General features: G+C 45.0%; 1 long non-coding RNA gene across 9 annotated transcripts in view; it reads right to left on the bottom strand.

The window, feature by feature from the left end:
* The window catches only part of LOC137521055 (uncharacterized), a 523,185-nt gene that overhangs the window by 458,811 nt on the left and 39,319 nt on the right, over nt 1-25,055 (bottom strand). The window lies entirely within an intron of this gene.

The raw sequence follows: 25,055 nt of genomic DNA, 5'->3' as shown, positions 1-25,055 counted from the left end.
AACCAGCAGCTACATAAAGCAACTTTTTTTTTGATTCAAAAGTTTTTATTAAAGATTTTGTCATACAACATCAAATATCATTTACATGCACAATGTTAGGTCTACAAACAGAATTTTATAAACAACACAATTATACATGTACTCTTAATACCCCATTGGGCCAGTCCCAAGAGGTTGAAAAACTCTGTTCAAGTCTGTAGTGATTCTTGGCAAAGCCTGCAGTTGTAGCTTATAATGTGGAAGGCCTATAGATGAGATCCTGCTATATTAGTTAACAAGACAAACTAAACAAATTTCAAATAATTGAACATAAAATAAGTCAGCAATTCTGAGAAGAGAAAGATGCCCCTAGCAAAGGAGTCTAATCTCAGTAATCCAGACTACAGCTTAACTGAGTATGTTAGTTTAGGAAAGTTTCTTATTAAAGTCCAGACAGCAGATAGTTGGAGAAATATAAGAAGTGTTGAGAAACCAAACTTAGTGAAGAAAAGAAGTTGAAGAGGAGGAATGAGAGAGAAGAGAAAGAAAAAGAAGAAAAACAACTCTGGTTTGTCCATGTTATAAACTAAAAGTGAACAGCAATAGGCAGTTACATTATTTATGTTAATTAAGATCCATAATATACTCTATATCCATACCAGTCTTGACTGTGCGTAAACAAGACTCCATGCATAAATTATGTTCTGTTAAGTACATCAACTGTGAGAAAGAAGGGGATTCTGAGGATTTCCAGTTTGTTAGGAGTAGGTAAAGCCACATTTGAATGGTGCAACCAGTTGTGTTTCATTGTGTTTGAGTAAGAAACATTTTTGCTTTGATAACTAATAAACAGTAGATTAATACTTTTGCTCCCTTGAGTCTTTATACATAAATAAATACTAGCCATGCTATTGTTTAAAACAAATAAACATAAAATAACATTTAAACAGTAAAACCATCTGTGTCTCTTTGCTTATATGATAAATACAACTTAGTGCCTAGACTACACTGTGCCTCAGTACATGTCAGGTTAAACACATTCTCCCCATAACCCCCCATTGTTAGTTCATTCCAAGGCATGGCATCCATATAGTATTACACAAGTTGAGTTTATTCCTAAGGATACAAGTCAGCTGTTCCATGTTAATCCATTTTACTCAATGAATCAGCATGTCACAGCTTGAAATGTCTCTCTTTCAGTTATAAGCCAACAAACATCTTCTTGTCCCAAACATGATTGAGCCTAATATATTTTGGGTCTTCCCCAAATACTCAATTCTTTTATGGAACAGTGCAGTCCATGGGATCACACTGACCTCAGTCTGTAGTACATTAAAAATCAGTTCAAAGCATTGTTTCCAGTAACGTTAAGAAACTAATTGTGTTGGCCGTGGACCAATCCTACACCTGATACAGCATTTAGACAAAGATCTGGGGTTGTGGTGCTAAAATGAGGCCTTTCAGCGTCTACTGTGTGGCCTAAGGCTGTTTGACCCACAAGACAAAAATCCAGTATCAATCTGTTCCAGTGTCATTCTTGGCAGCATGTTCTCGTTTGCAATTCTTGTCCTGATTAGTACTGTAAAGTTCTGATGTCACTATTTTTAGCAACATACAAGTCCCATTTCTTATAATGATCAGACAAGGTTTTCCAATAATAATTAGCCAGATGTCTTCTGGATATCTTCACAATAACCAAAGCATTTCTTTAAATTCTGAATAGTTTAATTTCTTGTTAAAACTTGGTATGGAAAGCCAAAATAAATGAGATTTACACTTACTATATGGTTGCAGGAATCTAAGCCATGGCTAGGTTGCACGGTTAGGACCAACAATTATCAGCTTTAGGCCCCTTCCACACTTTGCCTGATCATTCCACACTTTACTTAGCCCCATAAGACTATCACTGCTTCTGCGGCAGGATGCAGCATTTTTGTGCACTGTAACAGAACGCACTGCAAAAGGGCCCTAAAATATAATGAACAGTAAAGCCCAATGGTAATATCAAGCACAACCAGGGCCCTCTAAATCTAGCAAACTAAAGTGCTGATCTAGGGGGTGCTAATCACTTTTTCCAACTGCTGGACATTTTTACCATATTGGAAAACCTGTGCTTGAATAACTTGAAGTTTTCTCAGTGAGAAGTGATAATTTACCAGACATGCAGTGCTTCTCATCATAACCCCAAAAATATGTGCCACTGCCAGCTACACTGCTGAACAACAGGCAGGTGTCTACCAGCTCATTAGGAGAGAGTTATCCTTGTATGGTTGGTGTGCCTCAAGCTAAGCACATCGGTTCAGCTGGGATTCTAATGTGTGTATAGGTGTCCATCAAATTTGGTAGTCTCCTCTTTAGAGATCTATGAGGACAGATCTTTATTCAGCAATTACCTGTTGTTCTGTGAGACCTTCAAAGTAAGTTCCTGCAGCATAGTGAGCTTATACGGCTAGCCCTCTTCCCTCTCTATAGAGCAGTACACACTCTGTTTCTTTCTAGCTGGGTAAAAAGCTGCTGTCCAAAACAATTTGAAATATGGTTATCCAATACTGAAAGCGTTTAAAGGCATTTAGATTGGCACAACACAAATTCCAGAACACAAAAACTGGCTTTTCAGAACTTTTTTTTTAAATTTAAATTAACACCCAAACTACTCAACAGTATTCATAACTAGTATTTTGCAAACATAAGGGCGGGGCTATTAGTGGTCAGGAGAGAAATATCAGCTACACAGGCAGATTTGTTGTTGTTAACAAGCAAAGATCCAACATATGGCCAAAATGTATGTGATTTCCAGGTACAGTTCATTCAGACAGAATGTTTAGATATACTGTATCGCCTACCATACACAGGAGGAGCACGCAGGATAAGAGTATGAAGAAGGTATCACGATAAAAGATTACGCTCTGAATCCTTTAAAATAGCCAATAAATGGTATAATAATTCAAACCTTTCTGGCTACACAATAAAAGTAAAACTTTTACATTCCAAGTTAACCTCCATAAAATATGTTTTGTGCAACAGAAATTTGAGCCAGATTATACCTGCTTTATCAGTAAAGAACTATATTTAATCAGGCACAAGCCAATTCTATCCTGTAGATTCATTTTGAAGTAATCTGCTGTGACGATATTTATACCACACTGAGATAAGAAACTGAGGCACAATGGTTAAAAATTGATGACATCAATCAACAAATGAATGTAATGTATGGGTAGTTGTATACTCATTACTGTAATAGACTATGGGTCCGATCCAATTCACGTTTTCTCCTAGGAGATCATTTTTCATCTTCTGTTTAAAATATCTTTTCAGCACTGCAACTGAAAAAGTACAACAACAACGAAACATGTGTAAAGCACTTTTCTCCCGTAGGACCCAAAGCACATAAGATTGTCTCAAAATAGTACATAGTGATGTGTACAGGGGACAAAGTCATGTGATCATAAATTCTAGACTAAGCAGGTACATTTTCAGTTTGGATTTAAACGTGTCCTGGGTTGGAGTTGTCTTGATTAAGTTTGGCAAGGCATTCCACAGGGCAGGGGAAGCATGACAGAAAGCGGTGGCTCCAAAGGTTTTTAGTTGAACTCTGGGGGTGGTCAAGTTATTGGATCCTTTTTATCTGAGGTTGCGGGTGGTGTGACGCAGTTCCAACAAATCTTTCAGGTATCCAGGGCCTAGGTCGTGTAGGAATGTTAGTATGCCAGTTTTGAAAAGGATTCTCCATTTTATGCATAGCCAGTGTAGTGAGCAAAGGAACAAAATAGGTGAAAAAGTACTGTCAAAATGTTCTTGCTTGCTGGGGACTTTAAAGGCATTTTATTGATAAGGTGTTAAAATATCTCCTAGGAGAAAACTTGAGGAGAAGAAGTGAATTGGATTGGGCCCTATCAGTTTGAACAAGTTATCACTTTTGAACTCCTGAAGATCATATGATCCAGGTTGGCAGTGAATAGGATAATGTAAAGCTTCTGTGCTTAGAGAGAGAAAAAAAAATGTAGAGTTCCTTTGAAGACAAAGCAAAATGGAAAATACATTGTGATGGCTGGGTGATAAAGAGGATATGCGAGACCAAAGAAGACCCTCATATCACCTACACTCAATGTTTTAATGAGAATAAATTCTAAGTCCAAACACAATGAGCTGAGCTGCCCTCTCTCCTTACCTCCTGCTGGGATCCATATTGTAATCCAGTCAGCTTCTGTTAGCGGCCCAGAGCTGACAGGGCGAGAGATTTCCTAATGAGGGAAGGCAGCGGCTCCAGGCCTGGACGGGAGTATTAGTAGAAGAGCAGGCATCCTGTCTGCAGCTGCTGGTCTTAACCCTTGAGCTGTACCCATACTCTCAGTCTACATGACTATAACGAACGGTGGAGCACAGAGAGGATCTGATTACCGGTGATCTGCAGTATCACTGGGAATACAGATGTATACCAGATTATAAGTGATCTGCAGTTTCACCGATAATCCGATATACCATCTAACCTCTGTACTTGAGTAGAGTGTAGTGTTTGGTGTAACAGTAACACTAAGAGGACTGAGCCTCAGTGCAGTGGGGAGTACTGCACGGCTTCCTTCCGAAGACCTGAACTCTCCAAGGCGGGAGGAGTCAGGCTGCGAGTAGGAAGGTAAGTCTGAGAGTGACACTCAGGAGAAAGTGTCACTAACAGGACGGGGAACCGCCTCCAATAGTGAGGTTGGTTCTCGAGGTAAGACAAGCCAGATCGTAACACACGGACAGATAAAGTACAGATTCAGAAGGCAGAGGCGGAGTCTAGGTACAGGCAGAGTTCGGCAACAGGGTATCAGAAATAGCAAGGTACAAGATCAGAATACAAGAGGATGGTCAGGCAGGCAGAAGGTCATAACAGATAATCACAATCAAACTAGTACTTTAAGCTATCAACAGAATCTAGCTAAGTGTAGGATTACAGCTCCAGCTGGTCCCGGCACACTTAAGGATCTGACTACGGGTCTGAGTGCTCCCACGTACGCCAGACAAAGAGCAAGTGAACAGCTAGCAGTATATATACACAAGGACCTCTCCAGGACCTCCCTAATTGCTGGACCAATGAGAGTAGTGGAAAATGTCAGCTGACCTGCCTGGTCAGCTGACTCCCTTCTGGCTGTTATTTAAGTTCTGCCTCTGTGCGCGCGCACGTGTCACTCTGAATCTAGGTGAACTATGAGTCCCAGCCACACCAGTACTGTTTTGCAATGTATCCAGTGAACCGAGTGCGGGAGCCGCCTCCAATGCGGATTCCGCCGTTCCCAATGCGGATTCCGCCGTTACCAATACGGATTCCGCCGCTCTGCCTATGCGGCGTTTTTTCCGCGTTGTGACGCCATGCTGGACGCGGAAACAGCCGCCTCACCTTGAGAGGCAGCGGCTTCGCCGCGTTTCATCACAGTACCCCCCTCCCCTGAGGAGTGCACTCCGGACAACTCCTACCAGGTTTCTCGGGGTGTGAGGCATGAAACTCTTTCCTCAATTCATCCGCATGCATGCGAGTCCCCGGTACCCATTGTCTTTCCTCAATGCCATACCCCTTCCAGTGTACCAGATACTGTACCGAGTTCTGGACAATGCGTGAGTCCAACATTTTCTCAATTTCGAACTCAGGTTGACAATCTACCAGGACAGGAGGAGGAGGAGTAGGGCCCATATGGACTGCAGGTTTGAGCAGGGATACGTGAAATGACCTTACCCCATGCATGCTGGCGGGAAGATCAACGGTATAGGTAACGTTGTCAACCTCCCTGGCGGTTTATTAACCTCCTTGCCGGTTATCCCGAGCTCAGCTCGGGGTAACCTGCGCAGGAGGATTTCTCAGGCCCCGGTGGGCCGATTTCTATGAAATAAAAAGCAGCACACGCAGCCGGCACTTTGCCAGCCGCGTGTGCTACCTGATCGCGATCCGCCGCGTGCAGCGGCGAAAGAGGGTCCCCCCAGCCGCCCGAGCCCAGTGCAGCCGGAACAAATAGTTCCGGCCAGCGCTAAGGGCTGGATCGGAGGCGGCAGACGTCAGGACGTCGGCTGACGTCACTCCGCTCGTCGCCATGGCGACGAGGAAAGCGAAACAAGGAAGGCCGCTCATTGCGGCCTTCCTTGTTACTTTTGATCGCCGGAGGCGATCGAAAGTGCGCATCCGGAGCGCCCTCTAGTGGGCTGCATGAAATAGTTTTTTTTTAATTTAAAAAAAAACCTCCCGCAGCCTCCCTGGCGATTTTAATAGAACGCCAGGGAGGTTAAAATCCGCCAGGGGGCAGCAAATACGTTTTTTGTTTTTTTTAATTTTTTTCCATGTAGCGAGACAACGTCTCGCTACATGATAGCCGCTGCTCGGCGGCATCCCCCCAGCCCCTGCGATCGCCTTCGGCGATCGGAGATCAAGAGATCCCGTTCAAAGACGTCATAGGGGAATCCGATCCACCCCACAGCGCTGCCTGGCACTGATTGGCCAGGCAGCGCACGGGGTCTGGGGGGGGGGCTGCGGCGCGACGGATCGGCGGGTAGCGGCGGCGATCGGAGGTTACACGCAGCTAGCAAAGTGCTAGCTGCGTGTAACAAAAAAAAAATTATGCAAATCGGCCCAGCGGGGCCTGAGCGGTGCCTCCCGGCGGCATAGCCCGACCTCAGCTCGGGCTTACCGCCAGGGAGGTTAATCTTTTTCACTATCGGAAACGGACCGACAAACTTGGGGCCCAATTTGTCTGAGGGCTGTTTCAGGGTCAAATGACGTGTGGATACCCACACCAAGTCTCCTGGCTGGAAGCTCCACTCCACCGAACGTCTTTTATCAGCTTGACCCTTCTGATTCAAAAACGCCTTTTGCAAACTATCTCTCACCGTGCGCCAAATGTTTTTAAAATACTTTTGCCAGGCCTCCCGAGCTGGAAACGGGGTGGAGGCCACTGGCAATGGTGAAAATTTGGGCAATCTTCCAGACACTACCTGGAACGGAGAAAATCCGGTGGAAGAGCTTCTCAAATTATTTTGCGCGAACTCCGCGAAAGGCAGAAATTTGACCCAGTCGTTTTTCGCCTCTGCAACGTAGCACCTCAAAAATTGCTCTAAAGACTGATTGGTTCTCTCCGTTTGACCATTGGTCTGTGGGTGGTAGCCCGATGAAAACGACAGCTTCATGCCCATTTGTTGGCAAAATGCCCTCCAAAATCTAGAAACGAACTGGACTCCCCGATCCGACACTATGTTTTCCGGAATGCCGTGTAGCCGGAAAACATGTGTGATAAACAAGTCGGCCAATTCCTGGGCCGAGGGGAGTCCTTTCAAGGGCACAAAATGGGCCATTTTACTGAAGCGGTCGACTACCACCCAAATGACCGACATACCCTCTGACCTGGGAAGCTCACCTACAAAATCCATGGACAAGTGAGTCCATGGTTCACTCGGGGTGGGCAAAGGCTGCAAGGTACCCACAGGTGCCAGCCGGGAGGGTTTACTTTTTGCGCATACAGCACACTCCCTAACGAACTCCCTGCAGTTTGCTGCCAGAGAAGGCCACCAAGCACACCTGGATACCAGATCCTGAGTTCTGGCTGCCCCCGGGTGTCCCGCATTCTTGTGGGAATGAAACATCTGTAAAATGCGGAGACGAAAGGGTAAGGGCACAAACATAACCCCTTCCGGTTTCCCCTCAGGGACATCCTGCTGGAAGGGACTCAGGGTCTCCCAAGGGTCTGTCCAGTCCTCCCAAGTCTCAGTTGCCACTAGCACTAACCTCTGTGGGATAATGGATTCTGGGTCAGAGGGCTGGGCTGTCTCCAGCTCAAAACATCTGGACAGGGCATCTGCCTTGATGTTCTTGCTGCCCGGGGTGTACGTAATAATGAACCTGAACCTCGAAAAGAACAATGACCATCGAGCCTGTCGGGGACTTAACCTCTTAGCCCCCTCGATGTACTCCAGGTTCTTGTGATCAGTGTACACTGTAATGGTATGCTCTGCTCCTTCCAGCCAGTGACGCCATTCTTCAAAGGCAAGTTTAATGGCCAGGAGCTCTCTGTTGCCGATATCGTAGTTTCTCTCCGCCGGGGAGAACCTACGAGAGAAATAAGCACAAGGATGTAATCTTCCCTGTAACCCTGACCGCTGAGACAGCACAGCCCCCACCCCGACCTCCGAGGCGTCTACCTCGACAATAAAGGGGTAAGAGGTGTCGACATGCCTCAGGATGGGTGCTGAACAAAACAAGGTTTTCAGGGTAGAGAACGCTTGTAGGGCTTCTGGGGTCCAGTGGTTAGTATCTGCCCCTTTTTTTGTGAGACTAGTGAGGGGTGAGATAACAGTGGAGTACCCCTTTATGAACCTCCGATAGTAGTTAGCAAAGCCTAAGAATCTCTGCAAAGACTTTAACCCCACGGGTTGGGGCCACTCTATCACAGCAGAGACCTTGGCAGGATCCATTGACAGACCCGAAGTGGAAATAATGTACCCCAAAAAAGAAACAGATGTCACTTCGAAAATACATTTTTCCAACTTTGCATAAAGCGAGTTCTGCCTCAGTTTGTCCAGTACAATTCGGACATGTGTTCTGTGCTCAGAGAGGTTGTTGGAAAAGATAAGTATATCGTCCAGGTATACTAACACGAACCTGCCCAACACCTCTCTGAATACCTCATTAATCAATTCCTGGAAGACGGCCGGGGCGTTACACAACCCGAAGGGCATCACCAAGTACTCATAATGCCCGTCGGGTGTGTTAAAGGCCGTCTTCCATTCATCGCCCTTTCTGATCCTCACCAGGTTGTATGCGCCCCGCAAGTCTAATTTTGAAAAGACTTTAGCATTGGTAACTTGAGTGAAAAGGTCATCTATTAGGGGCAAGGGATAACGATTTTTTATCGTGATTTTATTCAGGCCCCGGTAATCTATGCACGGTCGCAGACTCCCGTCTTTTTTCTTAACAAAGAAAAACCCTGCACCTGCGGGCAACCGGGATGGTCGAATGAACCCCTTAACTAAATTCTCACGAATATACTCTTGCATGGCCAGTTTCTCTGGCCCGGACAAATTGTAAAGATGACCCCTAGGGGGCATACAACCAGTTTGGAGATCAATGGGGCAATCAAATGGGCGATGCGGCGGTAACTTGTCAGCGGCCTTAGGACAGAACACATCGGCATACTCAGAATACTGTACTGGAACCCCTTCCAACTGAACCCTGGTCTGGCCCAATGTCACCTTCCCTAAACACTGCTGGCGACAATGATCGGACCAGCTGGTTACCTGACCCGTAGCCCAGTCTATTTGTGGTGAATGGACTTGTAACCACGGCATGCCTAGGATGATAGTGGAGGTTGACATATGTAATACGAAAAACTGTAGTTGTTCCCCATGCAGTACCCCTATCGTGACCTTCACCTCCGGGGTCTGTGACAGGGAACGATTCCGTTGCAGAGGGGAATCGTCTACTGCCGTGACCTGAATGGGGGGTCTCACTGGAGTGAGAGGAATACTCAACTCCTGAGCAAATTTAAAGTTCATAAAATTAGCCGCTGAGCCAGAATCAATAAAAGCCTCAGTGGCTACAGACTTATTATCCCATGTAATCGTACAAGGGAGAAGCAATTTTTTCTCTTTATGGGGTGAGAATTGTGTGCCTTGGGTGTCACCCCCCACTACTCCTAGGCAGACTCGTTTCCCGGCTTGTTAGGGCAGTTTCGCACTCTATGCCCCGCTTCTGCACAGTACAGGCACAGTTGTTCAGTCATTATCCGCCTTCGTTCCACCTGGGTCAGTTTTGATCGACCAATCTGCATTGGCTCGGGTGGAGGCAAGGCCGGAGAGGGTGAGACAGGCGGAGATGGTGTTACTAGGGGTGCAGCGGAAGGTGCCGCGTAAGATGTCACCCTGACACGGTGACTGCCCCTAGTCTGCCTCTGATGGCGTGGCCTACGGTCGACTCGAATGGCCGATGAGATGGCCTCATCGACTGTTTTGGGCTCGGGTAAACTTAACATTAGGTCGGAGACCTCCTCCGACAACCCAGACAGGAAGTAATCCATCAGGGCATAGGTGTCAAATCTGGCGGTAACTGACCACCTACGAAATTCGGCCGCGTACTCTTCGACTGGACCCTAAAAGCTTGAGCTTCCGCTCAGAGGTCACAGCAAGGTCTGGGTCGTCGTAAATTACGGCCATGGCCTTAAAGAATTCCTCTACTGAGGTCAGAGCTGTGTCTCTAGGGGACAGGTTATATGCCCAGGTCTGAGAATCACCGGCCAGTAAAGTTTTGATGAACGTGACTTTCTGGGCCTCAGTACCAGAGGATCGGGGTCTTAATTCAAAATATGATAACACTCTACTCCTAAAATTGCGGAAGTCAGATCTGTGGCCAGAGAACCGTTCTGGAACGGGCATGCGTATGTCTGCACTAGGAGGGGATCGCACTTCATCCACTGACGTCTGGAGGGTTTGGACAGACCCTGTCAGAGCCTCAATCAATGCTTTGTGTTCACCCAGCACTCGATTGACATTATCCACTGAGGTGGCAAGTTCACCCAGAGGACCAGTGCGTGCGTCCATTTTGTCTTTGGTCTGGCGTTCTATAACGAACGGTGGAGCACAGAGAGGATCTGATTACCGGTGATCTGCAGTATCACTGGGAATACAGATGTATACCAGATTATAAGTGATCTGCAGTATCACCGATAATCCGATATACCAGCTAACCTCTGTACTTGAGTAGAGTGTAGTGTTTGGTGTAACAGTAACACTAAGAGGACTGAGCCTCAGTGCAGTGGGGAGTACTGCACGGCTTCCTTCCGAAGACCTGAACTCTCCAAGGCGGGAGGAGTCAGGCTGCGAGTAGGAAGGTAAGTCTGAGAGTGACACTCAGGAGAAAGTGTCACTAACAGGACGGAGAACCGCCTCCAATAGTGAGGTTGGTTCTCGAGGTCAGACAAGCCAGATCGTAACACACGGACAGATAAAGTACAGATTCAGAAGGCAGAGGCGGAGTCTAGGTACAGGCAGAGTTCGGCAACAGGGTATCAGAAATAGCAAGGTACAAGATCAGAATACAAGAGGATGGTCAGGCAGGCAGAAGGTCATAACAGATAATCACAATCAAACTAGTACTTTAAGCTATCAACAGAATCTAGCTAAGTGTAGGATTACAGCTCCAGCTGGTCCCGGCACACTTAAGGATCTGACTACGGGTCTGAGTGCTCCCACGTATGTGTTCGCAACGCCAGACAAAGAGCAAGTGAACAGCCAGCAGTATATATACACAAGGACCTCTCCAGGACCTCCCTAATTGCTGGACCAATGAGAGTAGTGGAAAATGTCAGCTGACCCGCCTGGTCAGCTGACTCCCTTCTGGCTGTTATTTAAGCTCTGCCTCTGTGCGCGCGCGCGTGTCACTCTGAATCTAGGTGGACTATCAGTCCCAGCTACACCAGTACTGTTTTGCAATGTATCCAGTGAACCGAGTGCGGGAGCCGCCTCCAATGCGGATTCCGCCGTTCCCAATGCGGATTCCGCCGTTCCCAATGCGGATTCCGCCGTTCCCAATGCGGATTCCGCCACTCTGCCTATGCAGCGTTTTTTCCGCGTTGTGACGCCATGCTGGACGCGGAAACAGCCGCCTCACCTTGAGAGGCAGCGGCTTTTCCGCATTTCATCACAATGACATGGACTTATGCAGGAAGGATTTTCATTCACTTTTGCTTGCAGATGACAGTAGTCATAGGTTACTCATTGGCACATGGCTAAAGAGTGCTAAAACCTTCATTACATTCTGATCAAGTGTGAGTTACACCTGCCTTTCTGTAAGAGAAATTATCCTTACTTCCTATTTTCTCCAATTGATGTGTAGAGTTTAGGGTCATACATATGAAAGTGAATTGTTTATGGTTCTGGGATGAGACAAATGGTCTGGGGTTGCCTGCTGATTTCTGAATGGTCTGCATTAAAGCAGCATTTGTACCAAGAAAGATAAATTAGATCACAGCACTGTACTCCTTGGAATGAAGCAGAGTTGAAAGAGGTGTTCCCTGATATCCAGGTAAATAGCTTTGTTACAGGTCTGCCCTGGCAATTAGCAAATTATAGGACAGGCACAAATAGAGGGGAGAACTAGGACCAGATAGCTGCTGAATATTCTGGCAGCTATTGGGAGGAAAGGGCAGTCCATATAAAGGTGCTGTTTAGGTGCAGAATAAGACATAAACCTGCGGGTAATAGCAATCCCGGCTCCCAATACCACCCGCAGGTGAAACTGCAAATAACATTAAGTTCTAAAGTCAGCAGAGGGACATCTGCTGGTGAGCTGCAGAAGTTCCTTACAGTGCACTGCCTCCAGCAGGCAAAGCATGCCATTGCTAAAGACTAACAAGATTAAAGGAAGCCTGTATTGGATGAATAGAAAAGGGGCTATTCCATTTTCATTCAGTTTATGTTACGTTATTTACAGTATATAATGCAGGTAGTTGTTAGAAATGCTATACAACATACAATAAACAATTCCCATCACTCACTGTACTCAAAAAGGCACACAATGTAATGTTCCTTCCAGACTCTATGGCCAATTGGGGGGAAGGGTTAGTTTCGCATCCCAATCCAATAAGATCAATGGAATCGATCTAAGAAACGGGTTGATTCCATTGATCTGATAAAATTGGTAAGCGGGAATTTGGTTGTTAATTAGCACAACCAATTTTCCGTCTTTTCCCGTGGTACTCATCGACAACAAGTTAAATAATCGCACTCAATGCCAAGCCGCTGCAGCTAAAGCTAAAAATTTTTTGGGATGCATTAAAAGGGAAATAAAAACTTGAGATGATAGCATAATATTGCCCCTGTTTAACTCTCTAGTAAGGCCACATGGGATATGGAATTCAGTTCTGGACACCACATTACAGGAAAGATATTGCAGTTTTAGAGCAGGTGCAGAGACGAGCAACAAAATTGATACGTGGGATGGAAGGTCTCACTTACCAAGAAAGGTTAGATAAACTGGGTTTATTTAGTCTAGAGAAAAGACGCCTCAGAGGGGACCTAATTAACATGATGTATAAATACATCAGAGGGCAATATAAAAGCTTGGTGGATGAGCTTTTTGTCCCTAGGCCTTCTCAAAGGACTAAAGGACATGATCTGCGCATGCAGGAAAAACGTTTTAGTCATTTATTTAGGAAAGGGTTCTTTACAGTAAGAGTGATTAAGATGTGGAATGCATTGCCACAGGAAGTCGTTATGGCAAACTCTATACCTGCATTTAAAGGGGGCTTAGATGCTTTCCTTGCGTTGAAAGACATCCATGGCTACAATTACTAGGTAATGCCTAATGATGTTGATCCAGAGATTTTATCTGATTGCCATCTGGAGTCGGGAAGGAATTTTTCCCTTTTGGGACTAATTGGACCATGCCTTGTAAGGGTTTTTTCGCCTTCCTCAGGATCAACAGGGATATGTGAGGGAGCAGGCTGGTGTTGTACTTTATACTGGTTGAACTTAATGGACGTATGTCCTTTTTCAACCAAAATAACTATGTAACGATGATTAGAAATGATCGGCTGGCTATGGGATTGTATTGTTAATAGCCGCATTGAGTCAGGTAATACACAATAAGCAATATGTGTTGCTGTAGACTGTTCCTCCACAACAATAGAAATTGCCCAGTGATACGCTAAATGCAGCATCCTAATGATTGAGCGAGCTGTTTATTTTAATGTATAGGGTGAAACATCATTGTGTAACCATCACACATATTAACTTAGCAGCTGAATCAGATGTAAAGTGTGTGGAAGATTATGGTATATGTACATGACAATTATTCTGTTCTAAATACCACTTTCAATATATGGATAACTTTTACAGAGAGACACATGGATGTGTGGGAGCACACCACTTATCTCCCATTGTAGCTAATCTGTGAATGGATGAGGGGAAAAGGAGAGCTCTGAACACATTCAAGCAAACAACATCTAGTCACTGGTTCAGGTATGTGAATGACACATGGGCCAATATCAGAACATGTGAAGTAGCCAGTGGATACACTTTTTAATTCAGTAGGTATACCAGTAAGTATCAAGTTCAAATTACACAACAAAACAAGATATTGGCATACTTGGGCTGTATGCTACTCGTCAAAGAGAACGTGTCTACACAGGCGTATATGGTGCTTAGCTGCCCCTTCGCTTTGGTGCAGTGTGAGCCAAATGATGGCTCACCCTGCTGCCAGTGAAATTTTGAGCGGTGTTAGTTTCTATTCCCCTCTCTGTGTCGTAACAACTCGGAGAGCGAAGAAATTTGGGGTCCGGCAACCACCAGATCCTCGAAAAACCTGTGCGAGAGTCGAGGACTATAGCATTACTGCTATAGCTGCTCTAAACTCAGGCGCTACACAGCACGAGGCGTGCGCCCAGAAGCCCTGCCTTGCTACACAAATCAATGCTAATTTTTTGACTCCCAACATCCTCTGGAAAACAAACTGAGTTATTACCAATCTGCATTACTGGGGTTGAGAGAGCCACTACCAACAGAAACCAATAGAATAAGGAATACAAACGCCTCTGTTTTAAATGACCGCAAGGTCAAATAGAAGCACCAGACCAAGGAAGGGAGAGGATAAGAAATAATGGAGCAACACAGCTGGAGTGTCAGAGAAATTTCAGACAAACATCCCAACATTAGTTTCTTCAACCCCAACTGAGGAGTGCCAATAATTGTGCATTAGTGAGACCAAGAAATCCCTCAGCAAGTATATAACCTAACCTAGGAGGAAGAATTCTTCAGATCAAGACACTATCAGCAACCTGCACCTCACACAAAATGACACCTTAGAGCATGATGTGGTGCCCATTTTAGAAAACAAATAAATTGTCTTAAAAAAGGAGTCTTCCACAGAAGTCATGTTTGTAAAACTAACATTTCCATCTCTAAATAACAGAAGAACCATTGATACCATATATCATCATGATACCAATGCTGTTTTATTATACTTACCTAGACGTTTTAAGTCCAATGCATACGCTCAGTCAGTCAGTCAATTAATGTCTACATAATGAGTGTCACCTAGCTAGACTGCTGGTTGGACTGAGAAGGTAGTGTATAACTGTATAACTGCCTAGGCATCAGTTACACTCACTAGAATTGAATACATTTACTCACCCTCACTTTGAAGGTGGCCACACTTGGTTCCATTTTTTTTTTAACTTAAAGAGTAAGCAGGAAATCCCGTTCAGAACGGGATTTCCTGCTGGGCGTCCCCGGTCGCCATGGCGACGGGGCGGGATGACGTCACCGACGTCATGGACGTCGGAGGGAGTCCCGATCCACCCCTCAGCGCTGCCTGGCACTGATTAGCCAGGGCCTGAGAAATCCTCCTGCGCGATATACCCCGAGCTCAGCTCGGGATTATCGCTCAGGAGGTGAACCTCCTTGCCGGTTCAATTCCTCCGGCAAGGAGGCAGCGCAGGAGGTTTTTTTTAAATCATGTAGCGAGCCGAGGGCTCGCTACATGATAGCCGCTGAGCGGCGGAATCCCCCCACCCACTCCGATCGCCTTCGCCGATCAGAGTATGCAGGAAATCCCGTTGAGAACGGGATTTCCTGTAGGGCTTCCCCAGTCGTCATGGACGTCGGGACGTCATAGGGAATCCCGATCCGCCCCTCAACGCTGCCTGGCACTGATTGGCCAGGCAGCGCAGGGGTCTGGGGCGGGGGGGAGCGGCGCGGCGGATTGCGGCGGATCGGCGGCGATCAGAAGTTACAAGCAGCTAGCAAAGTGCTAGCTGCTTGTAACAAAAAAAAATTATGCAAATCGGCCCAGCGGGGCCTGAGCAATCCACCTGCGCAGGTTAACCCGAACTGAGTTCGGGATAACCGGCAAGGAGGTTAAAGGGACACTGTAGGGGGGGGTCGGGGGAAAATAAGTTGAACTTACCCGGGGCTTCTAATGATCCCCCGTAGACATCCTGTGCCCGTGCAGCCACTCACCGATGCTCCGGCCATGCCTCCGGTTCACTTCTGGAATTTCCGACTTTAAAGTCTGGAAACCACTGCACCTGCGTTGCCGTGTCCTCCATCCCGCTGATGTCACCAGGAGCATACTGCGGAGGCCCAGTATGGTCTGTGTCTGCGCAGTACGCTCCTGGTGACATCAGCGGGATCGAGGACATGATAACGCAGGCACAGTGGTTTTCAGACTTCAAAGTCTGAAATTCCAGAAAAGAACCGGAGGCGGGGCCGGAGCATCAGTGAGTGGCTGTGCGGGCACAGGACGTCTGCGGGGGACCATTAAAAGCCCCGGGTAAGTTCAACTCATTTTCCCCCAACCCCCCTACAGTATCCCTTTAAAAATATTAATTGTTTTTTCTCAATCAATTGTACTGTTTGAAAAGGCAATTCAATCTAGATATTTACACTATTCAATTTTCTGAAAAAGCAAACCATTTTCCACCAGGGCTGCCAGACAATTATGAAAAAAGTAAGAAAATCACTTTTTAAATAAAAAAAAAAATGATTTTGATTTTTTCTATACAATCAATAATGTGATCAAATAATTTTGAAAACTGAACATTTTGGTTGCATCGTGTACTGCTTTCTTATTTACATATTTTTTGTTTGGAGATAAGTAATTATATATTTTTAGGTTGTGGGAGAAAGCTGGAATATCCAGAGGAAACCCATGCAAATGTCTGGAGAACATAAAGTGATTCCTAAAGGTATGTGAATTCTCTTGAATTTTTAATATTCCTGCTTAAGAATGACCTAAAATGTGATCATTTTGTCATGCAAGTCCTTAAGATAGATATTGAAAAACAGTTTATTTGCTTTACTTGTAGCAATTGGTGTGCCTCCCATTTAGCATCAATACTTTTAATTAAAGGGAACCAGAGAGGAATGGCCAGCCAAAATAGAAAATTATTTTATACATACCTGGGGCTTCTTCCAGCCCCATAAGCCTGGATCGCTCCCACGCCGCCATCCTCCGCCGGTACCGGGCCTGTCACTTCCGGCGGACGCGGCCAATTGTCCGCATCACAGGGGCTCCCTCCATACCCGTACGCGTGCGGATGCGCAGTAGGCAGCCACATGCGTATCTGTATGGAGAGAGCACCCTGTGATGCGGAGAATTGTCCGCGTCCGACGGCCGACTGGCCGACTCGCAATGACGGGACCCGGTGGCGGCGGATCCAGGCAGCGGAGGACGGCGGCGTGGGAGCGATCCGTGCGTATGGGGCTGGAGGAAGCCCCAGGTATGTATATTTCATCCTCTCTGGTTCCCTTTAAAGGTTGGTCCTGAACATTGGTTTAGTAAAATGTCAGCCCACTTCTTCTTAAAGGACCACTGCCACGAAAATCTTAAAATTTAAAATGCATGTAAACACATACAAATAAGAAGCACGTTTCTGCCTGAGTAAAATGAGCCATACATTATCTTTCTCCTATGTTGCTGTCGCTAATAGTAGGTAGTAAAAATCTGACAGAAGTGAAAGGTTTTGGGCTAGTCCATCTCTTCATGGGGAATTCTCAGGATAGCCTTTATTCTTTACAAAGACACTTCTTGAAAAAGATTCATAAAAAAAGGATGCTGGGCAGCCTATGTACTCTCTGCACACTTTTTTGGCAGTTGGACGGAGCAACTGCCATTCACTGAGTGCTTTTGAAAATAAAGAAAGCCCTGAGAATCCCCCATGAGGAGACTGGCTAGTCCAAAACCTGTCAGTTCTGTCAGATTTCTACTACTTACTGTAAGCGACAGCAACATAGGAGAAAAGTAATGTATGGCTCATTTTACTCCTGAAGAAACGTACTTCTTACTGTATATGTTTATATATAAACAGACAAAAAAGTGACAACGCTCAAGGATGCACCTGAAATGTAAGCTTACAGAGGCAATGCAGAGCCCCTCCCGGAACTAAATACATGCCTTGAATACAAAACAGATGCAAATTATGTGCGAATTCTAATCTAAATTTTTGTGGATGTGAAGCAGTGAATGCAGCTAGTAACAAGTATACTTACATTCAATTTGCACAGTGGGAGACATGGCAGCGCTTTTAAACAACACTTATACCTGAATGGTTTATCTGCATTGATGTACCGAGCTCAAATAACTGGACTACATTACACAACTAGCACTCACCTCAGGCAAAGGGGGGTGTTAGCTTCAGTGATAATGTGTGCACAACTTATTACCTAATAGACTTCCCCATGGCGGTGACGTACCCCCTCGGGGAAGACCTAACACTAATCTAACGATAAAAACATAATAATCCTCGTGCTGCTAATCAAATAAATGGTATACACATTTCATAGACCAAACAGACAAAAAAGTGACAGCGCTCAAGGGTGCACCTGAAATGTAAGCCTACAGAGGCAATGCAGAGCCCCTCCTGTTAGGTCTTCCCGAAGGGGGTACGTCACCGCCATGGGGAAGTCTATTAGGTAATAATTTGTGCACACATTATCACTGAAGCTAACACCCCCCCTTTGCCTGTAGTGAGTGCTAGTTGTGTAATGTAGTCCAGTTATTGGAGCTCTGCACATCAATGCAGATTATCCATTCAGGTATATGTTTATATATATTTTACATTTTAAGATTTTCGAGAATGGTCCTTTAAAGAAGGGCGTCCACTTATGGACATTGGTGGGCTTCCTCACATGAAGCCTTCATGCTCTTCCACAACATTTTAATGGGACTACAATGTTTCACACATAAGGGTGTTATGCTGAAATGACAAGTTTGCCTTTTGCCAAAAATAACATTTTTCATTCATGGAAAAAAATTCTCTCTCATCAGTTCATCATTTTTACTACTTATTTAAATGATTTATTATTTTTATATCACCTAATCTGTTAGTATAGGTATGCTGCAACTACACCTAATCTATTAGTATAGGTATGCTGCAACTACACCTAATCTATTAGTATAGGTATGCTGCAACTACACCTAATCTATTAGTATAGGTATGCTGCAACTACACCTAATCTATTAGTATAGGTATGCTGCAACTACACCTAATCTATTAGTATAGGTATGCTGCAACTACACCTAATCTATTAGTATAGGTATGCTGCAACTACACCTAATCTATTAGTATAGGTATGCTGCAACTACACCTAATCTATTAGTATAGGTATGCTGCAACTACACCTAATCTATTAGTTTAGGTATGCTGCAACTACACCTAATCTATTAGTATAGGTATGCTGCAACTACACCTAATCTATTAGTATAGGTATGCTGCAACTACACCTAATCTATTAGTATAGGTATGCTGCAACTACAGCAGAGTCTCAGTTATCCAGCTGGGATATCCAGGGATCGGCTGATGCCGGATAAGTGTGCTTTCTAATTGCTTGAGACTCAATGTTGAAAATAGGCCTAATTAATACAGAACAGTACAATACCCCACTCTATATACACACACCATGAGCTCTGTATCAAATGTTATAATACAGTAACTGAAAGTATATTAAACTTTGAGGGAGCCACGGAACACTGTTTTTAAGCAGAGAGGAGCCTACAAAAAGCCTCACAGTTGTGAAGGTCAAGAAGTTAACCCTCACTACTGTGAGTACTGCTGGTAATTTGCTTTGGTTGGTTGTGACTTCTGGTCAGTTGAGTTGTGGAAAACTGGGGTTCTATTGTATCATTATTAACTAAAAGTCTTTTCTGAAAACTGAAGTTAACCACTTTACCCCCGGCGGTACGAATTTCTCCGCCCCTTTTTTCCCTCCTAAAAAACCAGGGACGGAGCACCACCCGCCGCTCGTGCACGCCGCCGCCCGCTTGCCCGGAGATCAATGAACGGGAAAATCCATTCCCGTTCGTTGATCTAAGCCCCCGCAATGATCTGCTGCTTCTTTCAGAAACAGCGCGATCATTGTGAGTCTCCCAGCCTCCTACTGCTTCCTGTAAGCGTCCTTCCGGTCGCTTACAGGTCGCATGTAAACATACTCACTGTGGCCATCTTGTGTCCAAATAGTAAACTACACCCTAATGCATTTTACACATACAAATAAATTGTTTTACATAATAAATTAACTCATTACCTCCCACACTCCCCAATTTTTTTTTTTGTAATTTAAAAAAAAAAATATATATATATACAATAAAAAAAAAACATAAATAGTTACCTTAGGGACTGAACTTTTTAAATATTTATGTCAAGAGGGTATAACACTGTTACTTTATAAACTACGGGCTTGTAATTAGGGATGGACGCAAAACTGAAAAAAATGCACCTTTATTTCCAAATAAAATATTGGGGCCAAACATTGTGATAGGGACATAATTTAAACGGTTTTATAATCGGGAATAATGGGCAAATACATTTCATGGGTTTTCATTACAGTAGCATGCATTATTTAAAAACTATAATGGACGAAAACTAAAAAAAATAATTTTTTCCCACATTTTTTCCTATTTTCCCCATTAAAACACATTTAGAATAAAATAATTCTTGGCATAATGTCCCACCTAAAGAAAGCCTAATTGGTGGCGGAAAAAACAAGATATAGTTCATTTCATTGCGATAAGTAATAATAAAGTTATAGACGAATGAATGGACGGAGCGCTGAAAGGTGAAAATTGCTCTGGTGGTCAGGGGGTAAAACCCCTCAGTGGTGAAGTGGTTAATTGAGAACGTTTCTTTTTATCTGAACTGTGCTGATCATTGAGGCTTCCTCTCAGAAATTCTCACCTCTGTTAAAAGTTGATATTGCCTGGTTTTATATACATCAAGATAGTAGTAAAAATGTTTCTGTACTGTGTTAGCCAAACAAATTATGTAGGTAGAAAAAAACAAAGTCTTGTAAAAGTAATACCTTTTAATGGCTAACTGATAAAGTTAAATAATGCAAGCTTTCTGGGATCTAGTCCCCTTCTTCAGGTATATTTCCAGATGTAAGCTGAAGTAAAACACTGATGCAGGTAAATAGTAAACACAAAGATGGCAGCTGTGCTGGTTACTGTTTAGCAGTTAGATGTCAGGTAATCAGCAGGCTGGAGCCATGCAAGCAAACATGAAATCTAGCAGGTTTCTGAAGATCATAAAGCCAAGTAAATCATGTTGCATAAGGAGTCATGAATCCCATTCCACAATTTAAACCCTCTGTTAATGTCTTAAACATCTTCATAAATTTGTACTCAGAAATCTTTCTTGCTTGTTCATTTTTGAAGTTGCCCTTAACCACTTAAGGACCGCGGGAATTTTCGTTGATCTGTGCTGGGTGGGCTCCTCAAAGCCCCCCTCCGCAGCGCTATTCCCCCCTCCCTCTCCTCCTCACTATGGGCGGTACAGGACGGCGATCCGTCCTGTACCGCCTTAGATGGCGGCGATCCCCGGCCAAGGATTTCTTCCCCGCGTGTTTACATTTCACCTGCGAGCCGCGATCGGAGGCTCGCAGACTGTTCACGGAGCCCCCCGCCGTGAACTGAATTCATGGAAATACCACTGCTGGCTGGCCGTTAAGTGGTTAAGAATAAATACTTTGAGATCTTGCATGCTGTGTCCTGGTTCACAGAAGTGTTGGCTCACTGGTGTGTCCATTTTACCCTCATTAATTTTAAAGCGGTGATGGTTCATTCTTGTGCTCAGTTTTTGTCCTGTTTCTCCTATACAGATTCCTTTTTAGGGGCATTTCATGCAGCGTATCATGTATACAACATTGGATGACTCACAGGAAAATTGGTCTTGCATTTGATGATATTTCTGTGAGTTTGGTATTTGTATTTGGCTTGTGCACAAGATATAAGGGCAGGTCTCACACCTTGTATTATTGCAGGGTAATGTGCCTGGAGTTTCTGGTGTAGATAATGCACTTCTGATAATCATTTGTCTCAAATTGGGAGGTTGTCTGAAAGCAAGCAGTGGTAAATCAGGAAAAACTTATTTCAGGCGTTTGTCTTTGTGGAGTATTGGTTGCAGGGCTTTCGATATCTTCCTCAGCATCTTTAATCTTGGATTGTAGGTGACCACTATTGGGACTTGTTGTTTTCAGTCTTTGGGATGTACTTCAATAGTTCCTCTCTAGATTTTAAAGTTGCTCTGTGTATTTGATCGTCAATACTAAACCGCCACATTCCCACCGCTGTAAACTATCTAAATCCCCCCTAACTCGCCTCTCCCCTGCAAAATCCACATCTTTCTCGGTCTTGGATTTTGCTGCCCTCTACTCTTCCATGTGAGGCAGAGCTATGAGCTGCAGCCCTGCCTCACACACGTCTGTCAGTGGCAGATCTCCGCCTCTCCCCCGCCCCTCTCAGTGAAGCAAGACTGAGCGGGGCGGGGGAGAGGAGGCGATCCGGGCCGACAGACGCGCTGAGAGGCAGAGCTGCGGCTCATAGCTCTGCTTCTCATAGAAGCGCTGCCCAGATTGCCCCCCCCCCCTCCCAGGGAGTTTGGGGGGGGGGGATTTAGATAGTGTACAGCACCGGGAATCATAGGCAAACGCAAGGGAGGGTTACAGCTGCCCAGAATCCCCCCTCAGACCAGGGCCGATGCAGTGTCTGGGGACGGGCACAAGTTGAGACTAGGCCCGAACGATTTTAGAAAAAGATTGAATTGCACGATTTCTGTCAGAAATCGCAGTTTCGATTTGGTTCATGATTTTTTTTCAATCAAGCTTTAGTATATCACACAGTCCAGCTCACAGTCACCTCAGCTCAAATGCACAGTGCCCACAGCACACATCATCTTGCACACACACAGAATGAGTCGCACAGGGTGTCAGAGTAATCTGATGTGCATTCTGCAGAGTTGCAAAGGAGGCAGGGGGCGGAGCTATTATAAATCTTAGCCTAGATGCCTGGCTCGTAGTAGGTAGTGGTACTGTCTGTCACTGCCTGGCCAAACTCTTGACTGACAGGCCCTCCGTGGTGCGCTATGCTAGGAGCAAGAGAGCATGAGAGTCTGCGGGAGAAGAGAGAACCGAGAGCCTGTGGGCGGAATCTACCGCCCGCCCAGCTGATGAAGTGCCAGGCTGGGCGGTGTGAAAGTGTGAGACCCTGCACCGGCCACCCGCCCAACCAATGACATGCTAGGCGGAGGGAAAAAGTGAGAGGCTGAGCCCTGTGATGACATCGGAGGTGGAGGCGGCACTAAGGAGGAAGAAGCTGGTTTGTACCGCTAAGCCGCCGCTACTTACACGGAGCGGCAAGCGGAAGATTGACTGCCTGCCCCTGCCTGGCTGAACTGATACACTGCAGGAGGGCGGGAGGGATATCGTGAGAAATCGCAGCGTTCACGATCACGGAATCGTCGTTTCCGTGATCGCGATTTCGGTTTTAAATCGATAAATCGTTCAGCCCTAGTTGAGACCCCAGAATATCTGCAAATATCCTGCAGCTCACAGCACGCCCCCTTTCTTTCCCTGCTATAGTTGACTTTGGATGTAGCAGCAGCGTGTGTACAGCGCATGGAGCAGCTCCGGGGAACTTAACAGAGTCAGGTATGAGCACAGCCCTGTGCCCTGCTGTGTGAATGCTTCACTTTCCCCTTCATTACCAATGTTGGCTGTCCTCATTATTATCTGTATCCAAACTGCTCCTGATCGATCATGTTGTCGGTCGGTCAGACAGGAAATTGCATTATGTGTACCCAGCATGATGTCATACCATATTATTATACTGTATTGTGCATGGCTGAGGGAGACCTTTCAGGAACCCCCCCCCCCCCCCCACTTGAAAATCCTGGGTTTGCCCCTGGGAATGTGGCGGTTTAGTTAGGGCTAACATATTAAACATATTTGTTAAATAAAAATACTTTTTTTGAGACTTCAGAGTCTCTTTAACCTCTTGACGACCAGCTAACGCCGATTGGCGTAAACTGGTCGTCTGCAGGTTTCCATAGAAACGGCCGCTCGTCCGAGCGGCCTTTCCATGTCCGTTCACGGAGGGTGTTCGCTGGAGTCCCAAAGCTTTAGAAATGGCTTTATAACCTTTACCAGACTGATAGATCTCAATTACTTTTGTTCTCATTTGTTCATGAATTTATTTGGATCTTGGCATGATGTCTAGCTTTTGAGGTGCTTTTGGTCTACGTCTCTGTGTCAGATAGTTCCTATTTAAGTGATTTCTTGATTAAAACAGGTGTGGCAGTAATCAGGCCTGGGGGTCACTACAGAAATTGAACTCAAGTGTGATAAACCACAGTTAAGTTATTTTTTAACAAGGGGGGCAATCACTTTTTCACACAGGGCCATGTAGGTTTTGAGTTTTTTTCTCACTAAATAATAAAAACCATCATTTAAAACTGCATTTTGTGTTCAATTATGTTATCTTTGACTAATAGTTAACAGTTTTTGATGAGCAGAAACAAAAATGTGACAAACATGCAAAAGAATAAGAAATCAGGAAGGGGGCAAATAGTTTTTCACATCACTGTATATTATTATTATTGTTTTGTATTTATTTAGCGCCAACATCTTCCACAGCACTGTACAGAGTATATAGTCTTGACCAAGGCCAATTTAGAGGGAAGCCAATTAACTTATCTGTATGTTTTTGGGATGTGGGAGAAAACTGGAGTACATGGGGGAAACCCACATGAACACAGAGAGAATATATAAACTCCTTGCAAATAGTGCCCTGACTGGGATTGAACCTGGGGACCTGGTACAGCAAAGCGAGAGTGCTATCCACTCTGACTGCCACCGTGCTACCCATGTATATAGTGCCAACATCTTCTGTAGTTCTGTACATAGCACAATACGAAGAGTGGAAAACATAGATATGAGTAGTTTAACACAATGTACAATCAGGACATCCAGCAATACAAGTACAAACACATACAAATGACAAGGCCTTTTTGAAAAATGTTTTTGACTTGTTGCCACGAGTCTCCCTTAAGGTCTGTATCTACCTCGCGATTCTTCCGGTGCTTTTCCCAATGACTGGCAATTTTTTTAAGCGACGAACGGTCATTTAAGCGATCTCGCGACATGGGTAGAGACGCACGATCACAGGACTGTTGCATATTGGCGATAACAACTGTCATGGCAGATCGGATCTTTAAGACCGCCGACGACTCCCATGCAAAGTACCGCGATCGCTTGAAGTCTCGTTGCGCCCATTGTGTAACATCACACATAGC

The sequence above is a fragment of the Hyperolius riggenbachi genome, chromosome 1 (genome assembly GCF_040937935.1).
Source record: "Hyperolius riggenbachi isolate aHypRig1 chromosome 1, aHypRig1.pri, whole genome shotgun sequence".
Taxonomy (NCBI): domain Eukaryota; kingdom Metazoa; phylum Chordata; class Amphibia; order Anura; family Hyperoliidae; genus Hyperolius; species Hyperolius riggenbachi.
This window is presented reverse-complemented; position numbering and strand designations above follow the sequence as displayed.